General features: G+C 35.9%; 1 protein-coding gene across 4 annotated transcripts in view; it reads left to right on the plus strand.

The window, feature by feature from the left end:
* The window catches only part of LOC145673906 (uncharacterized), a 74465-nt gene that overhangs the window by 43915 nt on the left and 17613 nt on the right, over nt 1–12937 (plus strand). The gene's annotated exons all lie outside the window — the stretch shown is intronic.

Genomic DNA, 12937 nt, shown 5'->3' on the forward strand with positions numbered 1-12937 from the left:
GGATTCCCCAAAGGAACGTATTGAGTCCCGGATAATCTGTCAAATGAAAATTGGTCTAAATGGATATGAATTGATAGGGTTTCTACCAGGTAACAATAATTCGTTTGTATTAAGTCGATATCTGGAACAAATACAAAATGGCGGAACCTTAATGCCTGTTGTGAGTGGTTGCATAATCGCCAGGTACGGATGCTGGCCAACAGTGACGTTCTGAGTATTAAGTGTAGCGAATTTGTTCTCAAATGCTCTAGAAAGACATCTGGAGTGTCGGTAGAGAACAACAGATGAAGCAGGGTGATTCACATGTGTGGAAACACTTAACGAAAAAGCCCAGAAATGTACTCATACTAAGTAAACATGACTTCAAAACGTCGGAAATGTAAGGAATAGCATCAAGAACACGATAGCCAGTGCCAATTCACCAATAATATTCCATCAATCCGATGCAATATGATGTACACGGTTGCATACCAATAAGGATGCAACAACCAAGGCCAAGTTGAAATTGTGCAAGGGGACTCACAAAGAAACTGGGTAAACTAAATGAATGTCACTAGTGGGATCGCGTGATCGATATTGAAATGTGGCCAATGTGTGTGTTGATATCAACATGTAGCTAATTTATTTATTTATTTATTTATCACACCTATTACAGAGCCCAAATGCTCCAATTACAACAGGTGAATACAAATACAATATACAATTGAGAAATTGCTAAATAATCTATTGGATTAAAATAAATATAAGGAAGGAAAAAAGAAGTCTAAAATAGCAACATTCATGCAGGCTATTTTTTTTTTCTTTTTGAATGTGATAATATAATCATTACATTACATAAACAGAGTTCAAAAACAATTGAATCAATTTTATATACTTTTCCAAAGACATCGTAAAATCCATGATTATTCCAGATTTTATAATATCATTATGTTTCTTACAAAATCTCACAAGTGGTGAATTTTTATGGGAGATTGTTTTAGACTTAGGTATAACAAATGGTAATCGTACTCTTAAGGATCTACTAGTGCTAAATTTTAACAATTCCAGAAAATCTCGATTAACTATAATACCATTAATAATTTTAAACAGAAAAACATGATGCATTATATCCCTTCTTTTCACCAGAGACGTACAATTAAATTCCCTTAAGATAACACTATAGTTCACTTTCATTTCATACGCAGAGATTTTAAATCTCTTGTACCATAAATACCTTAAAAATCTTTTTTGTATTGATTCGATTTTCCTTATTTGATTATTATAACAGGGTGACCATACTAATGAAGCGCACTCTAATTTACTTCTAACTAGTGAACTAAATAACTTAACTAACACTTCTGCATTATTTAATTCCTTTGAATTTCTAATTATGAATCCTAAAGCTTTATAGAATTCATTAACAATTCTTTCAATATGTAGATTAAATTTTAGTTTTGTATCCAAAGTAACACCCAAATCCTTAATTTGTGTTGATCTTTGTAATATTTCATTGTAAATTTTATAATTATATTGAGCTGGTTCACTCTGTCGTGCAAAAGTAATAACAGAACATTTTTTTAACGTTAAATTGTAATTTATTATCAATACTCCATTTGTAACAACTGTCAAGATCATTTTGTAATTTCTTTGCGTATTATTTTAAGTCATCCGCGTACAACAGACATTTGGAATATTTTATAACGCCAGGCAAATCATTAATAAACAATAGGAAAAAGAGTGGACCCAGTTTAGACCCTTGAGGTATTCCTGAATTAATCACGTATCTATCTGAACATAACCCATTATAAGTAACAAACTGTACACGTTCTCTTATGTAAGATTTAATTAGAGTTAATAACGCTTCTGATAAACTCAAATTTGCTAATTTGTTTAGCAATATGTTATGATCTAATTTGTCAAATGCCTTCGCAAAGTCGGTATCAATAGAACAACTGTTTCCGTTCAAGGAGTCCAAAATAAACTGCGTAAGATTAGTTAGATTCGTTATAGTGGATCTCCCCGGTAAGAAACCATGATGACACTCTACTATGTATGATTTTACATGATTAAATATCTTACTGTACAATAAGTGTTCAAATATTTTAGACGGCATCGATATTAATGAAATAGGCCTATAGTTTGTAATATCTTTTAGATTCCCTGATTTATAAATCGGAGTCACTTTACTAATTTTCCAACATTCATGAAAACACCCAGTAAATTGACATTCTATCTTTCGTATTTGTTTACTAATTCTCGTTTATCTCCATCGTATTGTTCAAGTATTTGTTTTATGTTTTCTGATAGATTCTTTTTGACAAAGAGCAATTTATGTATTTTTAGGATTTTCTGTATCCTCTGCTGCTATTGGCTTGGGATATTCATTTTTTAATTTTAATTCATTCATTGATTCTTTAACTTTTAATTTTAATTATAATTTTCCATTGTTTAAAATCATGAACGAAATAATCCTCAATAATATCGTGGCATTTATCATAAAATTTATCACATAACCATGTTACTACAGTGCAGCCCACTTATAACGAATCGGAAATACCGAATTATTGGATATTACGAACATAAATGAAATCCCCGTCACACCGCCTATTTAAAACCTGAAACAAATGACCGTATATTACGAACAATATTGTCCGTAAAGACCGCTTATAGTGAAGTTTTCAGAACGATCTTCTGGTCGTGGATAACTCAAGTACCGCAAAGCTGGTTTTCATAGCTGTTGTCGCTGAGCAAATCAAACATGATTCACTCCTCCCCCTCCCACTCGGATGACAGCAGAAATCGCCCCGAGTGCAGATATTTCCGGCAACGCGCGGCCACCGAAGTTCAAGGACGATGTTAAAAATAAATCTGTGTTTTCAGTGGAGCTCACTGTGTTAGACGCGGAGAGAAAGTGAGGTGTGTGTTTTTTGGTACCTGTAAGGAAGGAACACGCCATAAGTTGACCTATGTATTACAGACTTCTTAATGCGTGCTTGAACAGGTAGGAAGAACTGCAATATATACGATGGGCTAGATAACAACCCAGTTAATAAATTTATCTTTAGATGTAATGCTATACTGACGTATATTTTTTTCTAAACGTATGTACTTGTCATCTGATCCTTTGTTTTTTTTTCCATAATTCGGAAAAATACACGAGTTTGTTTGTTTGTTTATGACGAAGTTCCGATATAAAGAACTCATTGTGTTGGTCCCTTGAAATTCGTTATAAGTGGACTGCACTGTATATTAGGATATATTTTTCAAAATCACTCGTTCCTGATATAATATTGTTAATTTCACTGCCAGTAAATTTCACTTCATATGTTGGTTTATTTAAGTCCTTCTGATGAGAAGCACTTCATTTATTAGAATAATAATCTATTATTTTTTGAATATATACTCTTATTCCAATTTCAAATGTCTTTATCACCATCTTGACATATGCTGTAGCATTGAAATATCCTGTTCATTTATAGGTAATCAATTTAAAATCAGCAAATATACCATACCAATTATTGCTTTTGATCAGTTCATAGCATTGTCGTCCAAAATATTAGAAGTGATATTCATCCTCCTAATTATATATAAAATCTTTATTTATGCATTTATTTTTTTAATTAAATCTCTTATATAACATTTATCGTAAACTCATTAGATAACCACATCGGAGTATCGAGGAAGCTTTTCTTATAAATTGCAAAGATAAAATTTATTTTAGATCTTAAAATTGGTTCTAGCTTCTCGGAACTCCGAGAGTCTAGTTTTTCTGAAATAATCTAATAATTTCTTTAAATGTTTATTCTCTAACCAATAATCAGACCTTTTACCAAAATCTGAACACAGTTTTGTAAGATTGAAATAACCTGTGTTTTTATCTATGATCAATTTAAAATTTCCAAACAATCTATACCAATAATTATCTTTTTTGTTTGTAGCATATAACATTTAAACTGTCAGAATTTTCATTTAGATTAACAATATTTCTTATAAAAATTATGAAAGATTTTAATTTTGATTTTTTTGATTGATTGTTTCTAGAGGTAATTATAAAACCTCGCTACTTTTATGATTAACATCTACAAAAGAGATAAAACTACATATAGATCTATACACAAAAATTGGGGGAATTGTTTTCTTATCATAGTATTTTATCAATTCTTTATATTGTTTATTTATAACCATTTATAAAGCTTTTGTCCACCGTTTGGACACAATTTTTAATGTTGAGATAACCTTTGATTTTATCTATAATGCAAAGTTGTTTAATTCAGTACCGACCAATGTTACCACATATGATGATTTTCGAAATGATCCAAATTCGGAGGACTTCTAATCTTATTGTTATAATACTTTACCAACTCTGTAGAATCTTTATTTTCAAACCATTTATAAAATTTTCTTCCACTATCTTGACATAGCGTAGTAGCATTGAAATATTTTGTCGAATCAATGTAAAATAACCAACTATACCAAACCAATAATTGCCTTTGATCTGTTCGTAGCATATATTGTTTAAAATATTAGAAGTGATATTCATCTTCCTTTATTTATGCATTTTTTTTAGTCAAATCTTTTGTGTATATCTACATAAAAGGCAAATACAGTAAATTACAACACTGCATTACTTTTCTCTATTCATCTATTACAGAGTGGAATTATTTAACTCAGCCTGATTTAAATCGCGATTTAAATAATTTAAATCACTTGATTTTTTAAATAAAAATAGTTCATTAAAATCAAATTTTGCAATGAATTAATTTAAAGTAAAATCAATGAAATCTCGTTTCTGTTCTGTCGTTTCGATGATGGAAGTTACTAAATTTGATATCATAAGAAACAAAGATAAGATATGCAAACAGTTAGACTGTATATTCCACAGTAGTTGAATCAGTAGGAGTTCAGAAGGTCAACTTATGTCTTAGGCTTCAAAAATATTGTCTGGCCTAAATCTTTAATTGCAATTGCAATATATTTTGTAATTAATTAGAAACGTCTGTACAAAAAATGAATTATAAAATTTCATATATTTCTATTTTTTTCAACCAGTACATGTTAGGTACAGAGCACACAAATTTCTTTTAGGCTTCGGTACTTAGCTACTTACTTTTGTATTCACTACTACTATTATCTTGTTATACATGCTTTACATAATTATACTGCCTAATGTTAAGAATATTAGTACTATAAAGGTAACCAAGAAAATTCTGTCGCTTTTTGTGGAGGTTAGTGTTCAATTGGCCCGGCGAAGGTCAGTTGTTGGTGTGGGTATATCCAACATACTACCTGGTTGTGGCAGGTCAGTTACACCGTGAACTTGCGTAAGGACAGAGTGAAATGGGACCTCCACAGAGCCTCATAAGGGCGTGTATGCTGTACGAGTTCAAGTTGGGGTCAAACGCCGCTGCAGCGGGGAGGAAGATATGCCAGAAAGAGTACATTGAAGAACTCTACAAAGGAGACCGAGTGGACAAAGAAGAGATAGAGAAGGAAGAAGACGTTGATGAAAATGAATTAGGACCATCAATTTTACAGTGCGAATTTGACAATGCTTTGGAGAAAATGCAACATGGTAAAGCCCCAGAAATAGACTAAATACCAACGGAAGTGATTAAGAATCTCAGAATTGCAACAAAAATAAACTATTTAACCTTGCTAATGAAACGTACATCTCGGGGAAAAATACCAAGAGACTTCGAGAAAAGCATATTGGTCCCTATCCCGAAGAGAAAAGGCACACGGAAATGAGAAGAACACGGAACATTAAGTTTGCTTTCCCATATATCAAACAATAGTGTGGAGCTCCTTTCTGGCTAAGCAGTTAGCGTACGTGCCTTTGGCGTGGTAGACCTGGGTTCGATTCCCGGCGGGAGCTCACATGGTTCGGATTCTACGTTAATCAGTAGGTCCCGTCTCATATAGCCTTGCTGCTAAAAAGAACGTTAAACTCAAAATCAACTCAACTCAAAAATACTGTGCAAAATTATTGCACAACGAATGGAAGGGAAAATCGAAGAACGGCTATCGGAGGACCAGTTTGGATTCAGGAGAAAAAGGGGTCTATGGAGGAGGAGTCTACAGTTGATCATAAAAGAGCACATCAGAATAAACAAACCAATTGTGATAGCATTTGTAGGTGTAGAAAAAGCTTTTGGCAACGTAGAGTGGGATATCATATTCAGTGTATTGGAGAATTTGAAGGTGGATTAGAGACAAAAGAAGAATAACCCACTTTACAGGAACCAGACAGCTGTTACAGGAAGAGATCAGAAGGAAGCAAGAATAAGTAAAGGTGTAAGGCAAGGATGTGGACTTTCGCCTCTCCTGTTCAACGTCTATATGGAAGAGGCTATAAAAGAATTCTTTGATAAAAACAAGAAAGGCGTAAACGTAAATGACCAGGTTTTCAGCACAATAAGGTTTGCTGACGACATAACAGTAAAGCAGAGAACGAAGAGGACTTGTAGGAAGCACTTTGAAACTTGAACGTCCAACTGGAAGAAACATGCAAAATGAAAATAAATAAGAAAAAACCGAAAGTGAAAAGTGCACAAGAGCAGGACAGGAAGGGGCAAACGTATAGCTAGAGGGAGAGAAAATCGAAGACGTTAAGACGTTCCCCTATTTAGGAAGTCTAATAACCTCGGACGGAAGATGTGAAAATGGCGTAAATTCCAGAATAGCACAGGCTAAACAAGTGTTCAACAGGAAAAGAAGACTGCAAACATCAAGAAGTGTGTCGTTGAATGTTCGAAAACGATTCATTAAGACCTTGGTATGGACCGTGGCTGTCTACGGATCAGGGACATGGACATTGATAAAAGCTGAAATATCCAAGCTGGAAGCATTTGAAATGTGGTGTTGGCGCAGAATGCTGCGCATATCATGAAGCGAAAGGAAAAGGAACGAAGACGTATTAAAGGAAGCTAATAAAGGACGACAGATCATAAAGATAATAGGAAAAAGAAGAAACAGCATGCTTGGCCATCTTTCTCTGCACTTTGATTCGATCACCGTATTGATAGAGGGAAAAGCACAAGGAAAACCCGGAAGAGGAAGACCAAGAATAGAATATTTGGATGCAGGTGCGAGGAAAATGCCTTATCAGAGTATAAAACCGCTCTCCCAAGGGAGATAAAAGTTTTAAAATTTCCATGTTGCACACCAATCTATGAGGTGAACAAGAAATATATATATATATATATATATATATATATAAAGAACAAAACAGTTTCAAATCAACGTGGGAAACATATTACTAGGAGTTAACATAGAAGTTGGTACACAAAAAAGTGATTTAGATTGTAGTAATCTCAACAAAACCTTCGTAGGGCATGCTGAAGATGTACATAAGGCATTCAGAAACATACAGTACTCACCTTAATATAACGTGCAACCGTCTCAATCGACCACATCTGATCTTTTTCGAGCTGGAAGCCACGCGGCCTCCTACTATGCCCACCACTGCTCAATACGGCTTAGGCCCGGAGACTTAGGAGGCTAGGTTAAAGAACTTATACCAAGTACATCTCGCTTGGTTCCCTTATTGATGTTTGGACTGCGTTTTCCTGGTGAAAGATAGGATCTCTCAAAGTGTACAGGTAAGGTTGGAGGACAGGATTGGCGACGACGTGAATGTACGACGCATTACTCGCACTTCCCTGAATGAAGACCAGTGACAAGCGGGATACGGAGCGTATTGCCTTCCATACCAGAATATTAGTTGTGATTCTCCAGTAGCGAATGCAGACATTCATCTGCACATCTACGGAGGCGCACAGGACCGTCGCTGAGTCCGAAGCAACGCTGAATGCCACCATCATTCGTCTGGCCCCTGCAGTTTTTCTTGACACCACCGGAGACCTTGACGATGAGCAGGTATAAATAGTAGTTTTGTAAGAGGAACATAGAAACGCAGATTTCTTTATTAATCGATTTATTAGCGTTGCTGCTGTCATATGCGAAGCCACAGTGGCTCTGATTGCACTGATGGTGGCAGTCCTGCTAGTTAGGGTAGCCCGAACGGTCCTTGTGTTAAGATGCTTCTTGGTATATAATGACCATGGGAGAGGTGGAAGAATGCAGTAGAAATCCTGTGCCTCCCATCATGTACGCCACCGAGATACCACTAATACGTTACAACTTATACGAGCGGCAGTTCTGCGAAGCAATTACCCAGCCGCTCACAGTTGTCATATATGGCCACGATTGAATTTATTTAGTTGTATCCCTTGCGTTCCCTGGCGTCGACTTCAAATTGCAGACAGACTGAGATGCACATCGAACGGATTAGCATATACAGCTTACACTCCTTATGTTCTCCAACGACTTTCAAATTCATAGTAACCTCGAGAAACACTACAATTATTCTCCCCTGTACGGTGACCATTGTACTGGGACCTTCAAGTAAGGCCAGAATGTGCTGTACAGACACAAATTCTTTGATGCAAATTTTGTTCGAATCGGATTATGTGTATATAAGATGTTCTTAAATGGATTTCTACCAGTGCACAGTGGTTCAGAATGAGCAAAAACCTGGCCAAAACCTATAATTAGTTATAAAAATGTACAAAATGCTTCTAACGTCCCAAATATGTGAGAATTGTATATTTATAGTACTAAGAATTAACGAACACGTTTATCGTTCGGTTGCACTAGCCCTATCTGCACGAGAGAGTTAGTAGAAAATGTTTGTAAACAATAATAAAGTACTGTGTATTCGTATGCGATACGTCAGTACACTCACACATACTAATTTGCATTACACTCATACATACAAGTCTTCATTACACTCACACACAAATGAAAAACGAGAATGGATTTTGTCAATCAAATCTGTACGTCAGTCATCACTGTCACAAACAATATCGCTGAATGCAGATGGGATGCCTTCATTATTTTGGCTGCTGGGCCTAGCGTTGGCTCCTTCTCCTCCACGCTTCGACGTCTTCAACAGCAGTCGTCCTTCGTGTGACAAACACCGTCTTTTCTTTCCGGTAGCCACGTACCTAATAATCGAAAGAAATACAGCACAAGTAATCAAAAGCATATGCAGCATGTCCCGATTCGTGATCATGCGAGAGAATTTGCGTGAGTGATCTTCCCGAAATGCTCGTATGTCTTTATTCCGTGCCTCCTGTGCCTCTTCGGAAAGCTGATCTATTGGTAAAACGGCATTCTGTATCACAGCCGAACCATGAACAAATATTTTGTGGACACTAGCAGGCATACAGAACCAAATGTAAAGATAAACAAACAGTTTGGCTGTCTCCAGTGAATAACTGCTAAAAGCCTTGGGATCAACATCAAGTCCAGAGTTGATTACAGATAGAATCACCGAAAAACGTGTAATCAGTTGTTCAGAAATCCTATTATTTGCGAAGATTGCTGTGGATCCGCAAAACATCTCCTAGCAGTGTTCCATCATTGCTTGTTCCACTGCCTCCTGCTTTGAGTCTATCAACAGTAAGGTCTACTGTTTCTCTCAACTGCTTCTGAATCTCATGTTTCCGTGAGTAATTAGTGATAACTTGGATAAATCTCTGCGATGCATGTTTTGGCACCAACTCGTATACAGTTGTATTGGCTTTTGGTTAACTTAGCATTGAGAAATAATGCAAGCACCTCTTCTTTGGTGTACTGTTTGGGTCAAATGCTCTGGTTCTTTGCGCTCATGAACGCTTGTCTCATCTTACGAGCTCTAGTCAGAGTTTTTTCTGTCACCTCACGAAGTACTTTTGATGCATCTTCTTGTCCTGGTGCCCGACAACTCATTTTGGTAGCAAAGACCAGTTCCGATGTACACTCATGTCCAAAATTGTCGCATGTCTATAAATATGTTGTAGGAATATAATTTGATAACGAATTCGCCCGGTATTTCTTATAATGTTAGTGTTTGTATAATCGGCAAAGACATGTATGTGGAAAATTTCATGTCAAAAGAGCAGTAAATAAAAACAATAAAATGAAAATAAAACTTCCTTGTCCATTTAGCAACATTTTGTTTTACTCATTCTAATTTTCGTATTTATAATTCTTTTCTTATGAAATTTACGACAAAATATACATTTCCCGATTATACACATAGTATCAGTATTTAAAGTACCCTCCAAAATCATTATCATCTATTCTTACAAGAGAACAGTTATAGATATGCGACAATAATTTTGGACATGAGTGTACTTGCAGATGTGCGTAAGTCTTCCGTTTTTCTCCATTTGGTTCGGTCACTAGATTCTCTGAAATCCTTCGATGGGCGACCTCCAGGATTTGATCTGTGTTCCATCTGTCCCACAACTGTAAAGGTCAGTTCTCCATTAAGCCATTCTGTATGTGTCTTCAGAAAGATGTCATGATTTCTGCCACTCTTACACAGTTTTTGGTATACTTGCCGCAAAACCTGGAAAAAATTCTTCGAATATATTCACTAACGTGAGCTGGGTGATCAATGCCCAATTGTGTCAAAACCAGGTCTCGACATGCCGTGTTTGCTCCCTCTGACAATGTCCTTTCATTTCTCTCATTTTCTCATAGAACTGGATGTGTCTCAGCTTCATGATGAACTATAGACGTCCAGAAAGTAAAAAGTAAGAATTATTAATTTCGATGTACTGTCTCCACACACAATCACAAAGAAACATGTATTTCACAAATTCGCACATATTCGCACCTAAACTTCATGAAAAACAATTCTTCATGGATTATTCTTTCAGGCCATTTCAACAACTCCGCTGGGGAACGCTGGGCACTATACTAAATCTTTGCAGTTTTGTGGATCTTCTGTTAACACAAATGAGCTTTTGTCACATTAACATTTTTTGTTTGGGGAAACGTAGATATGAAAGATACTGAATATCTACCTTGGACAGTTGCAGTGCTTGAGAGGTATATTGGTGCCATATACAACAAGTGTTTCTTGTAACCACATATTCTTAGATATGAAGCCATGAAGTTGAATGTCAAATTTTTTATTTGGTAACTATTTTAGAGACATGTTCAGAATAGTTAACTTCCACCCTTTCTAACTCACCCATTACATGTTACTCTTGTTTATTGTTTGCATATAGTAAAATTTGGATATTTCTTAACCCATACACTAAACCAGTATCATTCTAACGCAATTTTCAAAAATTGGGTTTTGACCAGCTTTTTGCTCGTCCTGAACCACTGTGCAGTGTATTAAAAAAAAAAAAAAAAAAAAAAAAAAAAAAAAAAGCGAGAAACGTTACTGCGTGATATTACTTGGAGAGACACATGGTACTGTTGTGAGTTTGAAAGTGAGTTCAGTGGGGAAGATAAAAATTCTCAAGGGTAGTTTGGTATTAGATGTGTTGAGAGAATACAATTAGTGCAGAGTGATAAATTGTATATGAATGAACTAAAACTAAGAGTTTAAAAATATGATATAATAATAACAAGAAATGAAAATGAGAAAAAGATATACAAAATAGCAATAAAAATGGAATTTATAAGAAACGGATGGAATGACGTAGAGTAGAGGCGTTAATAGTAGGCGACTATGACTGAGGTGCAGTAATGTAAGGATAGGATGGTAATGTGTTCTCTAATTTCTTTGTGACGATACCATTATGACTAGGGGGCGCAGTGGCTCAATGGTAAAGCATTCATCCCCGGTGCTTGGGGTCCCGGGTTCGATCCCAGCTCGCGCCGTGTTGATTTTGTGGGAGACAAACACCGTGCTCGTGGGTTTTCTCGGGGTTCTCACGTTTCCTACCACTTTCTTCATTCCACCATTTCATTTATTCCTCATCATCACCGTCTCCTTTAGCCTAACCGGCATAAGCGTGGGACGTAAAACTTAAAGATTTCATTTTTACCATTATGACGAGCTCTGGCAGATAGAAAGGAAATCGTAATGTCGCTGAAGTGTCGGTAGTTCTTGGTGCCGATCGAAGAGGAGTTCTGGACTCTATAGTGAAAAGGATGTAAATGAGTTTGGAAGAATCGCTACTACCAGAACTAGAAATGAGGGTTGAGATTATTATTATTATTATTATTATTATTATTTTTATTTTTTTTATTTTTTTTTTTTTTTTAAATGTCTTTATTTTGGAATCGCTTCAGTTTAGTCATGAATTTTGGTATTTAAAGTAATTAAACACACTGGTCAGCGAATTTTAAAATACTTGATCTACAAGGAAAGAAAAAGAAGAGTGATTAACTAAGACATATCTCGAAATTCGTTGGGTTTAGAGAAATGAAATTTGGGATTGAGCCTTTTTCCTTAAAGCAATAACGCATTATTTTGAATTCTTGATATTTGCCAAATAAAGAGTAAGAAAAAAGTGGCGGCCGTCTTCAATTGTTCGGCGCGGCAAAAGTTTGCTGATAATGTACAAAGTGTTCCTCGAAGAAGCACGTATGTCAGGATATAAATGTAATATTTATGAAACTTATCACCGTGCAGAGAACAGGGAACTCTACTCATACATAAACAAATACACTGTAGCCTTTTATCTGACTCCATCTTCTAAATTACATTTTAATATGGAGCTGCAACGTGTCCTTCAGCCAATAATTGAGGTTTTAAACCATGAAAAGTATTGAGATACTTTTAACGACTAACAAAAAGGCCTTTTACATGTGCTACGCAGAATAGTGGAGTGTGCGAAGTAACATGACGTCTAAAGAATTATGCACTGGAAATGCAAAAAGATGTGTTAGGTTGAAGAACACGTCAGATAGGCTGAACGTGAAGACCGTGTCTCATGTTCTTCTCTTGAACCTTCTTTCACATTTAGTTAGGGTCGGCTTCTCGGATCCCTCTTATCCACTTGCTTCTATCTTGTGTCATATCGTTCTTCACACAATCTTTCCACTTCTTCGGTCGGCCTCGCGCACGTTTTCCATTCAGTTCTATAGGATCCGCTGCGTAATCTATGTATTCTCAAGATCTTTTTCTTACATTGTTCAAACCATCGAAGTCTACTTTCTTGCA

This window comes from Thermobia domestica, chromosome 17 (genome assembly GCF_964235325.1).
Source record: "Thermobia domestica chromosome 17, izTheDome1.hap1.1, whole genome shotgun sequence".
Lineage (NCBI taxonomy): Eukaryota > Metazoa > Arthropoda > Insecta > Zygentoma > Lepismatidae > Thermobia > Thermobia domestica.